The sequence below is a fragment of the Tachysurus vachellii genome, chromosome 16 (genome assembly GCF_030014155.1).
Source record: "Tachysurus vachellii isolate PV-2020 chromosome 16, HZAU_Pvac_v1, whole genome shotgun sequence".
NCBI lineage: Eukaryota > Metazoa > Chordata > Actinopteri > Siluriformes > Bagridae > Tachysurus > Tachysurus vachellii.
The window spans coordinates 6,682,920-6,704,043 of record NC_083475.1 but is presented as its reverse complement, the minus strand read 5'-3'; the positions used below and the strand labels follow the sequence as shown (position 1 = coordinate 6,704,043).

At 43.9% G+C, this 21,124-nt stretch overlaps 1 pseudogene; it reads right to left on the bottom strand.

Annotated features, from left to right (window-relative positions):
* Nucleotides 1-16,174: 16,174 nt before the first annotated feature.
* On the bottom strand, nucleotides 16,175-21,073 carry LOC132858748 (cystine/glutamate transporter-like; annotated as a pseudogene).
* Between the last annotated feature and the right edge of the window lie 51 nt (nucleotides 21,074-21,124).

Below are 21,124 nucleotides of genomic sequence, written 5' to 3'. Positions count from 1 at the left end.
AAAATGCACACATAAAATGTCCACTAACACACGCACTCAAAACACACACTCACACACCACACACACATGCACACACACACACTCACAATATATGGATACACAAGTCTGTTTTATTTTAAAGTGTTTCAAACTTTACAGTGTTTGCACACCCAGTGTCCATCGTCCCTGCATTTGGCACAGGTGAATTTCTGACATGTTGCACAGGTAAACCTGCTGCGATTCCTGTTGCAGCTCTCTTGCACCTGGCACTGCGTTGTCTGTGCAGTCCCTGGCACAGCAGCTGCAGCAGCTTCAGCAGCCTGCCTCTGTGCCAATATTTCCTGCTGCATGAATCGGCAACGAAGTTCCTTAGCTAGAAGACTCAGAAATAATCTTCTTTTGCCTGTCCACCCTGTACATGCCTTATGTACATGCCCTGTACAAAATGTAGGCATTCACCACCGCCAGGTCCAGCATATTGTAAAAAACCGCTACTGGCCACCTGCGTGTTGCTGCTCTTACGGAATACATCCGTGCCATTTGGTCCAACACGTCTACACCACACTGTAAAAGCAGAGAGAGAGTTATGAGTATATGTGCTTTTTTCTATAGGCCTGTATAGTACACATCAGAAAACATTGTAGCACTGGTGTAAAAGTATACACACATTCACATACCTTCATGTGGTTATAGTCTGTTATCGTGTTGGGTTTCCTCTTTCTGCTGAGTCTTGTTTTTTTTAGGTGCATAAATTGTCAAGGAGACACTGCCACTTCTAAGCACTAAAGTGGAGAATACCTCTCGCTGTGCAGTGTCTTTTGCAAGTTGAGGAAGTTCACGGCAGACTTTATTCACCCTGCCCAGTAGCATTGTTTTGCGCTGCATCAGTCTGTGCGACAGTTACAGTAAAGTAAAGAAATTGACCATCGTGACATTTGTGCCATCATCCAAAAATGGCTCCATCAGATTCATGACCACGCTCTCTGCCAGCCTCTCTCCCTTCTGACGACTGGGGTCCTTTCCCAAGTAAGGAGATGCATTGCAGACATATTTGGTCTCCAAATCCGTGGCCATCCAGAACTTGATCCCAAATTTGTCTGGCTTGGTTGCAATATACTATGTGAATGGACAACGAACCTTGGTAGGGAACAGCTGTTCATCTATGGTCATGTGTTCTCCTGGAATGAAACTCTCAGCACAGTTCTTGTTGAAGCGTGTTCAGATGTCGGAGACCGCAGCAAATTTTTCTGTTAGAAGGTGTTGCATAATCGAAATGAATCTATCTCGGGGCATTGTCTCTTTGAAAGCCAGGAGATTGTTTTGAAACCATTTTGACCATTTTGTCAGTAAATAATGTCAGTAAATAATAAAACCTGTTTTTTCCAGGTCAAATTGACTTCAATGCTTATAAATCAAAAGTTCTACAATGATCACCATTCTGTGTGATCAGCTTACATTTGTGAACATGTTACACTTGTTATGTCTATTTTGCCTATCAGATGCCATCTGATCACCCAAAAACGGGCTACACACACACACACACACCACTCAAAAACATAATTTATTGTGAATAAAACTTCCTTTACACCTCTTATGCTTTTTATTATATTTAATTTATAAACAATAAACCTCATGAAATTATGCCATGTTTTTAAGTAAAATAAGCAGAAATTATTAAATATTATTTTGGATAACCACTGGCTGGTGTATGTCAAACATCCCCAGGTCAAAGCTGACTGAAGCAACTAAATTCATAAATAAGAGAGAGAAAACAAATATGATTTGAATATGAAAACACAACATGTGTGTGTGTGTGTGTGTGTGTGTGTGTAGCATCATTTCGGTAGATCATATCAAAGGCATATCAAAAGTGTGAAATATTTACAAATGTGTAGCCTTTTTTTTATGTCGGCCTAATGAAATGCAATGCCCAATTTGTGTGTGTGTGTGTGTGCGCGTGTACGTGCGCGTGTGCGCGTGTGTGTGAAATGTTTACAAATGTATAGCTTTTGTACTGTCTGGATGCCAACTGAAATGCAATGCCCAATTCTTTGAACAGTGTTTGACTGTGTGTGTGTGTGTGTATGTATAGCATCATTTCCGTAGATCATATTTTGCCCTCTGCTAGGCAAAGGCATATCAAAAGTGTGAAATATTTACAAATGTGTGGCTTTTTTTTTTCTGGAGGCCTAATGAAATGCAATGCCAATTTGTGTGTGTGTGTGTGTGTGTGTGTGTGTGTGTGGTGTGTGAGTGTGTGTTTTGGGTGTGTGTGTTAGTGGACATTTTATGTGTGCATTTTTGTGTCTGTATGTATGTTCATTGCGCTGAAAAGGGCAAAAGTGTGACCTATTGCCCCACTAAATGTGGCCGGGTCAAATTGACTCGGGAGGACTTGACATGGAAAGTATTTTTTTTTTACGAACACATAGTTCAACAAAAATAGACAAAATTTATTTTACTTGCAAAGTTCATAATTTGGAACAATCTTGGTAAATTTTAGGCAAATATGTGGAAGGAAACCCAAGTTATGACACATTAAACTTTCCAGATGAGTCAAATAGACCCCAGGTCTGCACAAGGGTTATATAAATATCATATGTACTATGGCAATGACAAACCTTAGCACACAATTTTTTATAAATAAAACAGACTATTTTGTATAGATACGGCAGGCCTTTCTGAAGGTTTCCATGTCACACACAGAGGTTTGGCTTGCCTTGGATCCTAGCTACTCTGAGTGAACAAATGCAAATGAGCCAGGCCTCACAGGTGATGGGGGTGTTTGCACAACAAAAGCAGGGCTGAAGAACTGTGAAAATCTCAACAGGTGGAATCACACCTCGGGACCCGCACCAGAAAATAAAAAAGTCAGTAAATCTAGTGTTAAACGATCTTGAACTTGAACTCTTTGCGAAGTCTCGATTTGCCACGGCTATCAGTCTGAGCGTTCTCTGTTCTGTATTTCCCAGTTGTTTACTCTGTTCTGTTCTCCTGTCTCTTTGATTGTTTTCCACCTGTCCTGACCTTTTGCCTGTTTCGACTACGATTACTGCCTCATCCCTATTGTTGTTATTGCTGATATCGCCTGTTGTACAGCGAGTCTGAAATTAAAGCTTGCAAATGGATCCTCAGCATTACGAGCCATCATTATAGATAAAGTCATGGGCCAAACTGAATATTTCTTGAAAAATTAACTGCAACTGATATGTAATGTTTAACCTTTTCGTATGGAAACAAACTTTAGTTTTGCTTGAAGACAGGATTTTGAACAACCAGAGCTTGATATTACAAACACATAAGAAATTAAATTTGAATTAAAAGACACATCAGTGTTGTTAATTTCTTATTTAAATAAATAAAATAAATCATGCCTCTCACTGTATCATTTTAAGTTCCTTTTTGAAGTGGATCTTTTTCAAAACCAACAACAAAACAACCAAAAATAATTATTTCATTCAATCAAAATCCAACTTTTCGACTATTAACAGTTCATTCAAACTCAGTTTTCTACATTCTGATTTACTCTGTACATTGATCTGCACATTGATCACATTGATTCTTGCCTTTTATCTGGGCACACGATGTCGCAAACTTTGACCATACACTTTTTGACAAACTCTCCCTCATTAAAGGTGCCCTTCCACACAAAACCGTTTTTACATGGATTTTTTGATATGTGTTAGGTCCATATGTGTGTTTGAATTTGAAAACGAACTGCTACCTCCCCGGTCAGTTCTAGCCACTTAAAAGAAATAAGGGGAGAAATCAGGTCAGTTGGAAAAGCTGGTCACTCTGACGTCGTAATGATTGAGCTCATTACTATTCATGAGCTCTCCCACTTGAGACCGCGCCCCCAGAATTCGTGTAGCTCAGTGAGTTTCCTATACAGCAAGGATGGCTGAACGTCAACGGGCTTGTGCTCTATGCAGGAATAGAAGTTCAACAATGCACATGTTGCCCAAGAACCCAGAGTTGAGGGTGAAATGGCTTCAGTTCATTTTTGGAACAATGGCACAACAGGATCATTCTAACTTAGTTCTCTGTTCAACGCATTTTGAAGAGAGAGACTTCGTCAACATTGGGGAGTAGAGCAAAGGCTTCATGAAACGGTTGCGGTTGAAGCCTGGAGCAGTACCATTGCGGCAGTCTACGGCCAGTGCCCAGCCCGTAAGTGATTGTAAACAAAGTTCCTCTAGCCTACAGTAGGCTACTTATTTCGCTGGGTGAATGAATAGTCATGCTCTCATATCCTAGCGGTTAGCCAATCGGAGCCAAGCAGCATAGCTCATTTGAATATTCATGAGAACTGGCACAAATCGAGCTGAGTCTTCCTGCAGGCTTTCTATACCACACTAGAATGGCTTGAAACAAGGTAACCAAGGCATTTTTTCCACAAAAAAAGTTACAGAGTCCATGGTAAACTTCAGACATTACCACAAAAGTAATGAAATACGTGTGGCAGGGCACCTTTAAATAGCGTGGCGGCATAATTAGATCCGGTGCGGGGTTATGGGAATTGTAGTCCGGAAGTGATTAATACTCGGGAGACGCTTCTCTGTGTTGACGCTCGGGGCTCGAGGCTGGAACGTCGACCATGACATTATCTCAGTTTTATATTTTGGCCCACTGTGAATTTGAGTTAGACATCCCTGCTGTAACAAATAATTATGTTAGATTTGGATAAGAAAACAACAGCAATGTGATCCAGCCATGTGGTGTAGATCAGTGCTACTGTATCACTTAGTTACAGTAACTACACAGTGACGTCACTGAAGTTGTTGATATTCAAAATATCTATAAGTTAAGTGGAAAAAAAACTAGTCCATCAAACTGTCAGTCGAAGTAAAAGAGTATTTAGAGATTTTCAAGGTAGGTGATGAATTAATTCTGTAAATATTTATATTTATATTTATAAGCCTGTAGTAAAAACAGTGAAGAGATGGACCAGTGAGGCAAAGCAGGAACTACAAGACTGTTTTGACTGCACTGATTGGAGTATCTTTGAGACTGGAACTGACAGCCTGGATGAACTGACTGATACTGTGACATCATACATCAGTTTTTGTGAAGACGTTTGTGTGCCAACCAAAACCTTCTGCAAGTACAGCAATAACAAGCCATGGTTCACAGCCAAACTCAAAAAACTTTGACAAGCCAAGGAAGATGCCTACAGAGGAGGAGTCAAAACTCTGTATAAGCAGGCCAGGAACCTACTGATGAAGGAAATCAGAATGCCAAAAGAAGCTACTCTGAAAAGCTGAAAAGCAGGTTTTCAGATAACATCCCTGCGTCAGTCTGGAAAGGCCTCCAAGACATCACAAACTACAGGAGTCGCCCCCATCTCCCTCTGAAGCAAACAAAGACCTGGCTGGCGACCTCAACACCTTCTACTGCAGGTTTGAGAACAGCATCTTCACACCTCCCATCCAACCCAGCACACTGACTGACATCACACCTCTGGGAACCCCATTAACAACTCCTCCCAGCACTCAAGTTGCACTCACGATTTGTGAAGAGGATGTGAAACGGCTCTTTCAGAGACAGAAGACAAGGAAAGCCCCCAGCCCAGATGGGGTCTCCCCCTCCTGTCTCAAAGCATGTGCTGATCAACTGGCTCCTATTTTCACCAATATCTTCAACAGATCTCTGGAGCTGTATGAAGTCCCCTCCTGCTTTAAACTGTCCACAATTGTCCCGGTCCCCAAGAAACCCTCCATCACTGGACTAAATGACTACAGGCCTGTCGCTCTGACATCTGTTGTCATGAAGACCTTTGAACAGCTGGTATTGGCCCACCTAAAGTCTGTCACAGAACAGATGCTGGATCCCCTACAGTTTGCCTACTGTGCAAACAGATCAGTGGATGACGCAGCCAACATTGGACTGCACTACATTCTGCAACACCTGGACTGCCCAGGGACATACGCCCAGATTCTGTTTGTTGACTTTAGTTCGGCTTTTAATACTATAATTCCGGAAATTCTTCACTCAAAACTCCTAAGGCTCACTATACCCACTTCCATCTGTCAGTGGATCACCAGCTTCCTAACAGACAGGAAACAACAGGTGAGGCTGGGAGGTGTCACCTCCAGCATTCGGACAATCAGCACTGGCGCGCCACAGGGATGTGTCCTCTCCCCACTGCTATTCTCCCTCTACACCAATGACTGCACTTCAAGTGACCCAACTGTTAACCTCCTGAAGTTTGCAGATGATACTACGCTCATCGGTCTCATCCAAGATGGCGATGAATCTGCATACAGACAGGAGGTAAAGCGGCTGGTGCTATGGTGCAGTCAGAACAGTCTGGAGCTAAACACCCTCAAAACTGTGGAGATGACAGTGGACTTTAGGAAAGACCCCCCAACACTACCCCCCCTCACAATATCCAACAGCCCGGTGTCATCTGTGGAGGCCTTCAAGTTTCTGGGCACTACCATTTCCCAAGACCAGAAATGGGAGTGCAACATAAACTCTATCATCAGAAAGGCCCAGCCTAGGATGTACTTTCTACGTCAATTAAGGAAGTGTGGTCTGACACAGGAGCTGTTAATGCTGTTCTACACTGCAGTCATAGAATCTGTCCTGTGCACATCCATCACCATCTGGTTTGGTGCAGCAACTAAACAGGACAAAAACAGACTGCAACGCATGGTTAGAACAGCAGAAAAAAAATAATTGGCACCCCCCTGCCCACTCTTCAGGACTTGTACGACACAAGAACCAGAAACCGGGCAGGGAAAATCACCACTGACCCTTCGCACCCTGGACATTACCTCTTTCAGCTCCTCCCTTTGGGCAGACACTACAGAACTTTACTTACTAAAACTGCCAGACACAGGAACAGTTTCTTTCCCCAGGCAATCACCCTGATCAACAAATCACCATAATTACATTCACTACTTCTTATCATAAGTACTGCACTATCAGGACTGTCAATCACCAAATCATCTGTATATATTACACCCTACTGCTGCTGTATATTGCACAAAAGCATAATATTGCACAATATTGTTATTTGCACTCCCACACTTTATGAACATTACTGATCGTTTATATTCCATATTCATATTTTATATATTTTATTCATTCTATATCCACATTTTATACTCATTCTGTCTACATTGTATCTCATCATCTACATTGTTTTCTTGTATAGTATTGTGTTATTTATGTCTGTACCTTTGAGAGTCACAAACTGCTGGAACCAAATTCCTTGTGTGTGTCAACGCACTTGGCCAATAAATCTGATTCTGATTCTGTTTCCGATTCTGATTTGAGAGAACTATAGGTTAATTTCAGCTGCTACTGCTGTTGGTTAAGTTAAGTTAAGGTCGTGGATTTAAGGTGATGGTCCTTAAACATCTATCCACATTGAAATTTTGGTTTGATTTCTATGATAAAATGTGAGATAACGTTTCACTTTGTTGTTACGTTGTATGAATTATTCAGGTATCCAGTCTGCTATGAACAGGATGATGTCGAGTCCCAGGAGGCCGATAATCCTCACGAGGAGGAAACGACCGTTTCAAAGAAACGAAGCCAACGAGACACAGAACAAATCTTCTACGGCGTCCGGAGCACGATCCGTCTCTGCATCTGCACAAGATGGCATCCGCGTCGTGGACCATCCCACTAGGCCGGAGGCACTAGTGGTCGTCGTACCAGAAACCGCCGATCTTCAGAGCGTCCTCGATGCACTGACTGCCAAGAGGAAGGAACGTGGTACTCCGGGGCCAAACAAGTTCATTTTTCTGAGTGGAAGATATGGATCTGACGATGAAGTTAAAGCTCTGTTCCAGGCCACATCAGAGACTAAAAACCTCCTCCGACCTGAAGCAGGTGTAGCCGGAAATGACCAAACTCTACCAAACAGTGGATGTACGTGCTAATTTATACAGCGTATCCTATATATTATTCCTTCTTTATTCCTTAGTGTTTATTCAGTTGTTCATTCTGCTGTTTGTGTTAGTGCCAGTGACAAATGAGCCAAACTGCAGCGTGTTAGATGACAGCCTGACAAACATCCAGTGGTTGGGGAAAATGAGCACGCAAGTCTCGGGTCCCGAAGCAGGAAAGAAAGACTCTGACAAAGAGAAATTCGATGGCTGCGTACAGCTCCAGGAGGTATTGTTTATATAAAGTTCACTTTAGATTAAATCCATATCATCAGTGTTTACTGTACTTCATTTAGCATTAACAAGATGGCTGTTCTTTAGATGTAAACCCTGTAGGCTGTTGGATTTCCTTTTATTCTTGTACAAAAAAAAACAACAGATTCATCCATCCATCCATCCATCTTCTACCGCTTATCCGGGGCCGGGTCGCGGGGGCAGCAGTCTGAGCAGGGACACCCAGACTTCCCTCTCCCCAGACACTTCCTCCAGCTCCTCCGGGGGAATACCGAGGCGTTCCCAGGCCAGCCGAGAGACATAGTCCCTCCAGCGTGTCCTAGGTCTTCCCCAGGGCCTCCTCCCGTTTGGACATGCCCGGAACACCTCCCCAGGGAGGCGACCAGGGGGCATCCGGAACAGATGCCCGAGCCACCTCAGCTGACTCCTCTCGATGTGGAGGAGCAGCGGCTCTACTCTGAGCTCCTCCCGAGTGACCGAGCTCCTCACCCTATCTCTAAGGGAGCGTCCAGCCACCCTGCAGAGGAAAATCATTTCGGCCACGTGTATCCGGGATCTTGTCCTTTCAGTCATGACCCAAAGCTCATGACCATAGGTGAGGGTAGGAACGTAGATCGACTGGTAAATAGAGAGCTTCGCCTTGCGGCTCAGCTCTTTCTTCACCACAACAGACCGGTATATCGACCGCATCACTGCAGAAGATCCGCCTGTCGATCTCCCGTTCCATCCTTCCCTCACTTGTGAACAAGACCCATCCATCCATCCATCCATCTTCTACCGCTTATCCGGGGCCGGGTCGCGGGGGCAGCAGTCTGAGCAGGGACACCCAGACTTCCCTCTCCCCAGACACTTCCTCCAGCTCCTCCGGGGGAATACAGAGGTGTTCCCAGGCCAGCCGAGAGACATAGTCCCTCCAGCGTGTCCTAGGTCTTCCCCGGGGCCTCCTCCCGGTTGGACATGCCCGGAACACCTCCCCAGGGAGGCGTCCAGGAGGCATCCGGAACAGATGCCCGAGCCACCTCAGCTGACTCCTCTCGATGTGGAGGAGCAGCGGCTCTACTCTGAGCTCCTCTGGAGTGACCGAGCTCCTCACCCTATCTCTAAGGGAGTGCCCAGCCACCTTGCGGAGGAAACTCATTTCGGCCGCCTGTATCCGGGATCTTGTCCTTTCGGTCATGACCCAAAGCTCATGACCATAGGTGAGGGTAGGAACGTAGATCGACTGGTAAATAGAGAGCTTCGCCTTGCGGCTCAGCTCTTTCTTTACCACAACAGACCGGTATATTGACCGCATCACTGCAGAAGATACACCGAATCCGCCTGTCAATCTCCCGCTCCATCCTTCCCTCACTCATGAACAAGACCCCAAGATACTTAAACTCCTCCACTTGAGGCAGGAGCTTTCCACCAACCTGAAGGGGGCAAGCCACCCTTTTCCGGCTGAGAACCATGGCCTCGGACTTGGAGGTGTTGATTCTCATCCCAGCCACTTCACACTCGGCTGCAAACCATCCCAGTGCATGCTGAAGGTCCTGATTTGAAGAAGCCAACAGGACAACATCATCTGCAAAAAGCAGAGACGAAATCCCGTGGTCCCCAAACTGGACTCCCTCCGGCCCCCGACTGCACCTAGAAATCCTGTCCATATAAATAATGAACAGGACCGGTGACAAAGGGCAGCCCTGCCAGAGTCCAACATGCACCGGGAACAAGTCTGACTTACTGCCGGCAATGCGAACCAAACTCCTGCTCCTGTCATATAGGGACCGGACAGCCCTTAGCAGAGGGCCCCAGACCCCATACTCCCAGAGCACCCCCCCCACAGATCACCATGAGGGACACAGTCGAATGCCTTCTCCAGATCCACAAAGCACATGTGGACTGGTTGGGCAAACTCCCATGAACCCTCCAGCAACTTGGTGAGGGTATAGAGATGGTCCAGTGTTCCACGACCGGGACGAAACCCGCATTGTTCCTCCTGAATCCGAGGTTTGACTATCGGCCGAATTCTCCTCTCCAGTACCCTGGCATAGACTTTTCCGGGGAGGCTGAGGAGTGTGATCCCCCTGTAGTTGGAACACACCCTCCGGTCCCCCTTCTTAAACAGAGGGACCACCACCCCAGTCTGCCTGTCCAGAGGCACTGTCCCCAGCCGCCACGCGATGTTGCAGAGGCGTGTCAACCAAGACAGCCCCACAACATCCTGAGACTTGAGGTACTCAGGGCGGATCTCATCCACCCCCGGTGCCTTGCCACTGAGGAGCTTCTTAACCACCTCAGTGACCTCAGCTTGGGGGATCGACGAGTCCTCAACTGAGCCCTCTGCCTCTGCTTCCTCAGTGGAAGACATGTCGGTGGGGTTGAGGAGGTCCTCGAAGTACTCCTTCCACCGTCCAAGAATGTCCCCAGTCGAAGTCAGCAGATTCCCACTCCCACTGTAAACAGTGTGAGCAGGGCACTGCTATCCCCTCCTGAGGCGCCGGACAGTTTGCCAGAATTTCTTCTAGGCCAACCGATAGTCCTTCTCCATGGCCTCACCGAACTCCTCCCAGACACGAGTTTTTGCCTCTGCAACCACCTGGGCTATCAGCTGCCTCCGGAGTCCCCCAAGCCAACCAGGCTTGATAGGACTCCTTCTTCAGTTTGATGGCATCCCTTACTTCCGGCATCCCTTAGCTCCACGTGGCTGTGTCGACAATGGAGGTGGAGAACATGGTCCACTCAGACTCAATGTCTCCAACCTCCCTCGGGATCTGAAGCTCTGCCGGTGGTGGGAGTTGAAGATCTCTCTGACCGGAGACTCTGCCAAATGTTCCGAGCGGACCCTCACAGTACGTTTGGGTCTGCCAAGTCTGTCCAACTTCCTCCCCGGCCATCGGATCCAACTCACCACCAGGTGGTGATCAGTTGACAGCTCCGCCCCTCTCTTTACCTGAGTGTCCAAGACATACGGCCGGAGGTCAGATGAAACAACCACAAAGTCGATCATCGACTTCCGACCTAGGGTGTCCTGATGCCATGTGTACAGATGGACACCCTTATGCTTGAACATGGTGTTCGTTATGGACAAACTGTGACTAGCACAGAAGTCCAATAACAGAACACCACTCGGGTTCAGGTCGGGGGGGCCGTTCCTCCCAATCATGCCCCTCCAGTTGTCACTGTCGCTGCCCACGTGGGCGTTGAAATTCCCCAGTAGAACGACTGAGTCCCCAGTCGGAGCACTTTCCAGCACCCCTCCCAGAGACGCCAAGAAGGTCGGGTACTCTACACTGCCATTTGGCCCGTAAGTACATATAACAGTGAGAGACCTCTCCCCGACCCGAATGCGCAGGAAAACGACCCTCTCGTTCACCGGGGTAAACTCTAACACATGGCTGCTGAGCTGGGGGGCTATGAGCAAGCCCACACCAGCCCGCCGCCTCTTGCCGCGGGCAACTCCAGAGTAGTAGAGAGCCCAGCCTCTCTCGAGGAGTTGGGTTCCAGAGCCCAAGTTGTGCGTGGCGCGACTATATCTAGTCGGTATCTCTCAACCTCCTGCACCAGCTCAGGCTCCTTCCCCCCCAGCGAAGTGACATTCCATGTTCCATATCCAGGAGGCCGATAATCCTCACGAGGAGGAAACGGGCGTTTCAAAGAAACGAAGCCGACGAGACACAGAACAAATCTTCTAAGGCGTCCGGAGCACGATCCGTCTCTGCATCTGCACAAGACGGCATCCGCATCATGGACCATCCCACTAGGCCGGAGGCACTAGTGGTCGGCGTACCAGAAACCGCCGATCTTCAGAGCGTCCTCGATTTGCGGACTGCCAAGGTGAAGGAACGTGGTACTCCGGGGCCAAATAAGTTCATTTTGCTGAGTGGAAGCAGTGGATCTAAGGATGGAGACAGACAGAGAGGACACATGGTTCATCACATTTACATTATTTAGCAGACACTCTTATCCAGAGTGAATAACATTGTCTTATTTCAGTTTATACACCTGAGCAATTGAGGGTTAAGGGCCTTGCTCAGGGGCCCTGCAGTGGCAACTTGGTGGACCTGGGATTCGAATCAATGATCTTCCGATCAGTAGTTGAACACCTTAACCACTGAGCTACCACATCCCACAAATTAATCACCATCATTGAGTCATTAAGGCAGGAAACAGGAAGTTTAAGTCTAAACTATGCCTTGTCTCTTGTTTTGATCCATGTTCTTGGCATCCTTGTGTCATTCTCTGTAAATAAAAACTGCAAACTAGTTTGGAAACTGACAGGTTTTGTTTCTCCAGCAACAGAAGCGAGTTGTGGCTGATCCTAAGAAAGCTACAGTCTGCACTACAGGTGGGTAAACATGGGTTTCCAGATTATTCTCTTTTCATTCATTCCGATTCATCCACAATAAGAGCAGAGTGGATGCTTATTAGCAAAATTTGCCGATTGTACTTAGGCTTCAAAATATATAAGCACGGTAAATGAGATCTTAAAAATAATTTAACGGCCACCAAGACAGTGATTGATTTTGTTTGGTTTTGTCTCCAGAGAGGAAAATGAAGCCTCTTCTGCCTCGAAAGGACTCGTACCTTGTGCCCATTCACCTGCCTCTGACTCCATCTCTCTTCCTGCCCTCATCGGCAGCGGCGCGTTCTCTGTCCACCCCTCAGCAGACATCCACTGCTTCCAATCCCGTCTCCAGATCAGGGTGCAAGAGGCTTTGCATTGCTCCTAAGGTTAGTTATGCTCACATAGAAACTGATACATATAAAGTAAGAACAGGAACTCATCTACTTCGTTGTTTAAAAGGTCCCCAAGGGTGAATCCAGTGTGGTGGTGATGTCTGCCCCGGTTGCTGAAGTAGAGGAAGAACGTATGTGTATACCATTGAGTGAACCCTGCAGCAGCGAACAGAAAGAGATACTCAGAAAGAGATACGAGAGAATCTCACGTCGGAAGCAGCGTCTAGTCCCACTTTCCAATGAGGAGCCTGTTCTGCTCTTTCCTGAAGGCACTTTCTTCGATTAGCACAGAATTCTGGATTTCAGCCGAACACCGCCGCAAAGGCACGAGCACAGCGAGTTGAGCTTCTGCAGCACGCCTTTCAGAGACCTGCCACTGTTCGGTTCCCCCCGTGAGCTGCTCGCTTCCTGTTCTGTTCCTGGACACCATGAACGACAGCCTAATATATATTATCCTTGCTTTATATATCTAACAGACTTACTGAATTTCAGTCTATCTCCATGCACAGTTTTTAAAAATTTTGTAATCTCTACAACGGTGCTTGATTCTCTATTTTGATGCACGGTGAGTTGGATATGACCGCCAAGTTTCCATGCAAAAACAAAACAAAAAAAAAAAAAACTGGACACATTTCCTATATAAGCTGCTCATGCTGATTTTCACTGCCATTGCTTTTTCCACATATCCATGTATCTCTTTTTTCTCTTACAGATTTTGTGAAATTTAAGTGTATTCATCACTCCAGGGTGTTTAGTGAAGGAATGTATTGAGGAACCAATTGGTCTGATTTGCACAATTTATAATATAATATGTATGTAGATGTACAGTATTTTAGGTATTTTAAAATATGTAAATGAGTACATAGATTTAAGCAAATCCCCAAGTAGACACTACTGCATGCAATGTTTTTAACATTAATGGGGAAACAAATGACTTGATGAATTGAAGCTGATGGTTTTCTTCTAATTATTTTTATTTTTTTGGCAGCTGAAACAACACAATAAACCAGATCTGTAAACAAATTCACCAATACAGTAGAATAGAACTGAGATTTCTCTCTTGTATTTTTTTTACCTCATGAATTTAGCGATCTTGTCTTGGCACTCGGTTTGTCGCATGCCAGCAGCTTACTACTGTACAGTATTTATGGTGCAGTGTTTCTAGGTCCTAAAGGGCTAGGCCAAGTAAAAATATTCATTTCCACTGAGACACAAACTGATATCAAACACATCAAGCTATCATGTGTAGCTTAAAGAAAAAAAAAGCCAAGTCTGCAGTTTTGCATAAAAGCTCAACTCACTTTGGAATTACATCAATTCTCTCTGTCAGTACATTAGCTTATTATCCATTTCTTTGGTATTATTTACTCCAGCATTTCATTTTCATATCTTATACATGAACAGCTGTAACATGGTGTGCAGGATTCTAGAATAAATAATACAGTTCTGTTTTAACACATCTGTCCTTTGTGCTTTCGGTTGATTAATGAATGAATTAGTTCATTAATTTATTTATATTGTTAATATAAATGCAAATAGACATTTCTACATATCACTATAAAAGAAGAGAATACACTTGTGCTGAGGAAGGCTCACTGCCGCTGACTACTCGGCATCAGAAGAGCTTGAGACTAATCTAATGGAGTCTAACAGTGGGAGAGAGGGGATGAGGAGATGAAGACTTGTTTGAGCCCCGAGTCATTATATGGACTAATACATTTAAATGTATTACTATTATTCTGTAGTGTAGAAGGGACTCTGTAGGGCTTATAAAAGGGGACGGTGTTACGGTGTTAGTTGGCAATGAGATGTTTCTATGTCATTATACGGGGACAAGTTCAGTGTTTGTTTAGATAAAGCGCAGTACGATAGCAAGTTCCGGTGAGGATGGTTGCTGATAAAGCCTTTGTTGTAAAGTGTTACCTTTATTATTCAAGCAAAGTTCCTTTGTTGTGTGACGCTTTTCAGGCTTCAATCGACACTAATAGCCAAAACGCGAGAACAACATTACGTTGAAAAGGCTGCAGTATTCCTTTAAACACGTAACCTTTGATCTACATACATGATTTTACTAAGAGATACTAGAACATGTGTGTGTGGTTATTGATTTACTTTTCTCATTCTTTACTAATTTATTTTCTTATAGTATAAAGTTCTAACAAAAATATAATGAACTTAGAACAGATCAACAGAATTCTTATTTTTCATTTTTAGATTTAGGGTTTTTATTATGCTTTTTATTTTTTGAATTTTTTTATTTGCATTTCCTAATGGTCCAGTGGCAGGAGCTTATTCTCTCACTGCTTTGGCCCTGGTTTGATTCCCAGGCAATGAACCAAACCCAATGACTCCAATAACTGTCAGTTAAATTGACACGACTGATCTCTGGTTAGTGTTTCACAGTATTTATTTACTTGTAATTACAGCACAAATCAACAAAGCTGATACTGCTACATTATATACAGACTCCACAGACACTCCACAGCTGAAGGTCAGTATGTTATTTCTACTACTTATTACGCTAAGCATTTGTTTGAGAATCGGTTGGTTCGTGGCGATCCGTTGTGAGTTTGTTGGACGGTTTTGTTGACGAATCGAGGAGATCCTAATGCGGACTACGGAGCCGAAGCATTTGGTGTTTTTTCAGTAGGTCTGAACTTCTTGCTGTATTACTTCCAGTAAGATCTGAAGTTGTCTACTGCAGTAATCTAAACAAAGCAAAGGGAGGAAATAATATTGCTGGCCACTAAAAACTCCTTTAAAGGTTAATATAAAGAATGAAAAAGAAGTAACAGTATAAGAAATTCTATTCAATATTCAATTAACCCTTGTATGTTGTTTTTTCGTCTGTGGGACCGGACCCATATTCGTAACCATCAATAGTTTTGAAAAACTTTGCTTCCTTGTAAATTTGTTGATTTTTTTCCACTCATAACATGATTAAATTTGATTTTCTTTTTTTTATTACATTTTATTAAAAAACAACAAAAAACGAGTAGCACTTTAATTAAAAAATGTGATGTAATAAAGGTATTGCTTGTAATTGGGATGAAGTAAACATCTGTAGAGTATTTTAACATAAAATTTTTGATTGTGTTGTAGGGCTCTTCGAGAGATGGGACACGGAAGAAGAGGCACAGAGACTGAGTTAGAGTTAACAAAAGGGAGGTATTTATTTCCTCTCTCACTTAAAGCAAAAACAAAAATTAGGAAGGCAGCAAAAGTAAGTAAGTCCTTCCTGTAGGGGGCATCTGGGCAGAGGTCCAGGCTCCAAAACCAGGCAGCAAGAGGAGGACGGCAGGATAATAGTGAAGCAGCCCTCTCCAGGAGCTTAGCGAGGCTCAGCCGGAAATGTGGAGTCCTGGGTCAGATGGATGTCTCTGTATAAAACAAGATGAGAAAGACAACAAACATTAGTCCCGTTTGGCACGCCCCCCTTTTCCTTCTCCAGCCGCTAAGCCTTGCTTCCTGCTGTGCTTTCCTCCTGGAGGGTGAATGCTCCAGCGGCGCTCCTGATTGGTCTGTGATTTTCGGCGGGAGTTTCGGCCACTCCGTCCCACTCTCACTTGCCGCGGGGCTGGCCATGGTGCTGAACCGCCGCCTGTTCCCCTCTCCCGCTTCCGGGTTGCTGATGCAGTGGGCGAAGAGCGAACACCGTCACAGTGTTGAATTAAAATCCCAAAAATGCAGCGGGTCACCAGAACAACAACACTGGCTGAGTAACAAAAATACGAACACCATTTTTGTGAACACAATTTGATTTGTATAGTGCTTATTACAAACTGCATAGTCACATAGCCCCTGTGATTGACAGTTGTCCCAGGTCGAGTGTATTCACACCTTATACACAGTTGTTCTGGGGACAGGCTTTACATCCACTGTGACACGAACCAGAATAAAGTGCTTACTGGAGATGAACTGACAAGTGTACACAGACAACAAACATGTCTAACAACAATGCGTTTACATTTGGTCGAGGAAGGAAACTCACCAAAGGCTTTTCTCCAGCGGGTCGGAACATATGAGTGTTTCACGGTCAGGTAGTACACTGGGATCCCAGTGAATGTAACACCCAAACTGCAACCTGTGTTCCAGGGGTCTGAATACAGAGACAGACCCACAATGAAGAAGCACACCACTGTGAAGATGACAGGAACAGCCAGAGGAACCTAGGCTCATGCATAGATAGATAGATGGATGGATAGATAGATAGATAGATAGATAGATAGACAGACAGACAGACAGACAGATACTCTCATTTCAGCTTGAATTATTTCACAAATTTAATCAATGATTCAATCTTTTCTAAACATCTGTCATTCAAAACATCTGCAGCGATAAAACAGCAAAAAAACTTAAAAAAAAAAAAATTCACAGATGGGTTTATTCAATGCAGCCGAGTTAAGCAGAGTTACTCTTACTATACTGGTGTTAAGTATTTTCCAGTAACCACCTGTTGTTACTGCATCAACTAAACGCTGGTGAATAAAACTTACATTAAAACAGCGTTACATACCACAACGGGCATAAATGCTTATATCTGATTGGTCAGAGTGTATAGATACATATTCCTGTGTTTGTTCTAATACTTGAATGAATGAATGAAATATTTTCAGGCTCACTTGAAGGGAAAAGGCAATAACAGTAAAACTAAATATATATGATTCAGTAGAAGCAGCCACACAACAATACAATACATTACCAGCAACAGTACAGCAGGCATCGGTGTCTTTCTGCGTATGTGTATCATGGAAAACAGAACTGGACATTGTCCCTCTCTGGCAGCCACCAATAACATTCTACACACAGACACACAGACACATTAAAATCTGAGGAAACAGATTAAATAGACAGGATGCAGAATTTACAAACACAATGTCCACTTTATTAGATAAGTGCATTAATCGGCAGGTGATCTTGTGTCCTAATAAATGAGACAATGTGTTTCCTTTGAACAGAATCTATACCTAGGTACTGCAAAGATCCCACCGTTCATGGCTCCAAGACAGGACATGGCTACCAGTAAGGGCACCAGTGATGCCATCCTGGGCAGGGCTTTACTGGTGAAAGTCTGTGTGATGAAAAAATTAGACAGTGAATAATTTGACCTTTAAAAAATCAATCACCGTTTGATATTTCTAACATACTGACTACTGCTACGGCGTCGGATCTCAGCAGCTCGTCTGCGGTCATCATAGTGTAATAGGCTACATTCACCAGCACGTATAATATAGTAACTGTGACCATGGACAGAATGATGGCCAGTGGAATGTTCCTGACAAGAAACAGCAAGAAACGAGTGTAAATATAAAGGTAAGAACAGATGTGATGATGCCTTGGGATCTTTTTTATTCTCTACCTGTTGTACAAACCTTTTGGGATTGATTACCTCTCTGTCACAAAGTTTAATGCAAACCTGAAGGCAAAGACAAACAGGATTTCACAGAGCAGTGTGTAGATACACCTGAATAGACCTGTGCCTACATGCTACTGAGAGAAATGCAACATTGTGGGCTTTTTTTATTCACATGCTTATTTTATTTAATTTTAATGCATGTAAACTGTATTTAGAAAAAAAAAGCACATCACTTACCATCCAGAAAAGGCATAAAGTCCTGAGTAGAAGGCTAAAGGCAGCTTTTTCAATGTGAGTGACTCTGAATTAAAAGCATTCTCAAAGTTTTCAGTTTGACCTGAAGAGGGAGTTAAAAACAAGTTTTTTTACATAAACTATTTAGCACATCATTGCTTGATCATACAGTTATACTGTATTAAATCTAGTCCAGAATCAGATCTGTGCTACCTTTGGACAGGGCCATAATTCCTGGGATGATGATCAGAACCAGAGCAGAGATCTTAACGATCAGGAGGATGACTTGTGTACGAGAGGCCAGCGATACACTCCAGCAGTTCACTGCCACCAAAAATGCTGGAATAACACAGTATGTTTATAATACGTTAATAACACCGTTAATAACAAAGTGATGCAATTGGAATAGAGTATGTCACTGTTTATTATTATGGGTTATTATTATGGTATGTTATTTCTTTTGGAGATCACAGTGTATTAGTGGATAGCAGGTTTGCCTCCAGGGTCGAAACTTTGATTCGTACGTACATCCTCCCTTTGTGTGGTGTTTGTATATTGTCCATGTGATTCAGGGGTTTTCTCTGGGTACTCCAGTTTCCTCCCTCAGTCCAAAGACATGTGTATGTGTGTGTGTGTGTGTGAGAGTCCAGAAAACACTGCAATGAAGTGAGGATTCGCCTTTTCATCACATGGTGCACACACACTGGCAATATAGTGTCTTGCCTTTCAGCATGTCTTTGGGAGATCAGAGGAAACCTGAGGAAACTGGAGGAACTTATAAAGGAAATACAGTTGAACGGCAAAGGAATGCACTGTACTCGTGGGTTAGATGGTGGTGTACTAAAAAGTTCATTTGTATTCAGTTTTAACTCACTCATTGCAAGAAAACTGATTAATTTGACTAATGGCAGAGGAGCTGGGCACGGCGTGAAAAACGGCTCTACGACGTAGTGTCCGAAAGCCAGGGCAATATACGCGGTCACTGCAGGTCTGCAAAGAAAAGGAAAATAAAAACACACTTAGCTGTGACTTTCCCATGTGACGAGGAAATCTAGAGTGACTCATAAAACAAACTTTTCTGTTATCTAGAGTTGGTTTTAGGAATGCTTAATTGAAAATGAAGTGAAGATCGGGTGTTATATGTGACAGGCTTTAATGCAGCAAGTGACCTAAGTAAGGAGGTGAGTGGCCGAGAAGAGTCTTATAAATGAAGGTGAACCAGTGAATTTTACGGCGATTTTGAAGAGAGGGCCAGTTTACAGATGAATATACTGTAAAACACAATGGTGTGTATTGAAAGGAGCATTTGTGGCAAACCTGATAGCAGAATGGTAAAGAGCATCAAGTTTTGATAGGATGGACTTGCAAGCAACCCTATATATACTGTTTATGTCTCCATAATCTAACATGGGTAGAATGGTCATTTGAATAAGAATAAGTTTGGCAGAAGTGGTGAAGGAAGAGCGGTTTCTGTAAATGAAACCAAGCTTGGCTTTGACCTTAGATTGCAGCTTTGATATGTGAATAGAGAAAGAAAGTGAAGTTTCCAACCAGATGCCCAAGTAGTTATAAGCAGTGACTTGTTCTAGAATAGCCCCCTTGCAGGTGGTGATGTTAAGGGCAGGAGGAGGCGTAGTACCCCTACGGCAAAACCACATCTGGTAATCTGCAAGGCATTCATGTAACGTGGATATAAAACATGTTCTTAAGTGGACATTCAAACAAAAACAATGTTCAGCATCATTAATATATCTCAGAGACACGACTGGTAGTGTGACTCTGACATCACTAAAGGTGTGACGTCCTGTTCCTGTTTCACGACATCCAGAATCCAATCACAGCTCTCAGTCCGTCAGCTTTTTAAGGCACCATGATTTAGAGTTTGTAATTTCTATCCCCGGGGGCACGGTGGCTTAGTGGTTAGCACGTTCACCTCACACCTCCAGGGTTGGGGGTTCGATTACCACCTCCGCCTTGTGTGTGTGGAGTTTGCATGTTCTCCCCGTGCCTCGGGGGTTTCCTCTGGGTACTCGGGTTTCTTCCAAACTAATTTTTAATTTGCTTCCATGATGTCTATTGTTGCAAGTAATATACAACTAAATCAATTAAACTGAACTGAATTGAAATGAGAAAGCAAACAGTCACAAGCTGACCTGATAAAAATGAACTCAGACCAAAGCCTCAGGAAAGCAGGAAGTGGCTCAAGGATATATGTATAATGAGCACCAGACTTTTTGAAACTGGTTCCCAGCTCAGCGTAGGACAAGGCACCTGAGTTAAAGGAGACAAGACGGAGACAGATACACATTAAAGCAGGGGTCAGTGTTTTTCATTCAGAATTGTTTTCACATCCTGGGATCTGAGAGTAATCTAGATGTTCAGGGGGAAAAAGAGGCTTTTTATACACAGAGAAACAGAGAATTATTACCTCGATGCAGCTCTTCTCTGATTGAATCTGTTGTAATGTGGATTATGTTAAAACAATTTATCACAAAATAAAATATTGGAGGGGGCACGGTGGCTTAGTGGTTAGCACGTTCGCCTCACACCTCCAGGGTGCACTGTCAGACACTGTTAACACTAAAATCCCTGCAACAGCGGAACCTTCGTTCTTTATCTAACTTCTTATCTTCTTATCACTGCAGGCCATTTGTGTGTTGTTGTCTTCAGGAAAATATGAATATTACTAAAATATTAGGGT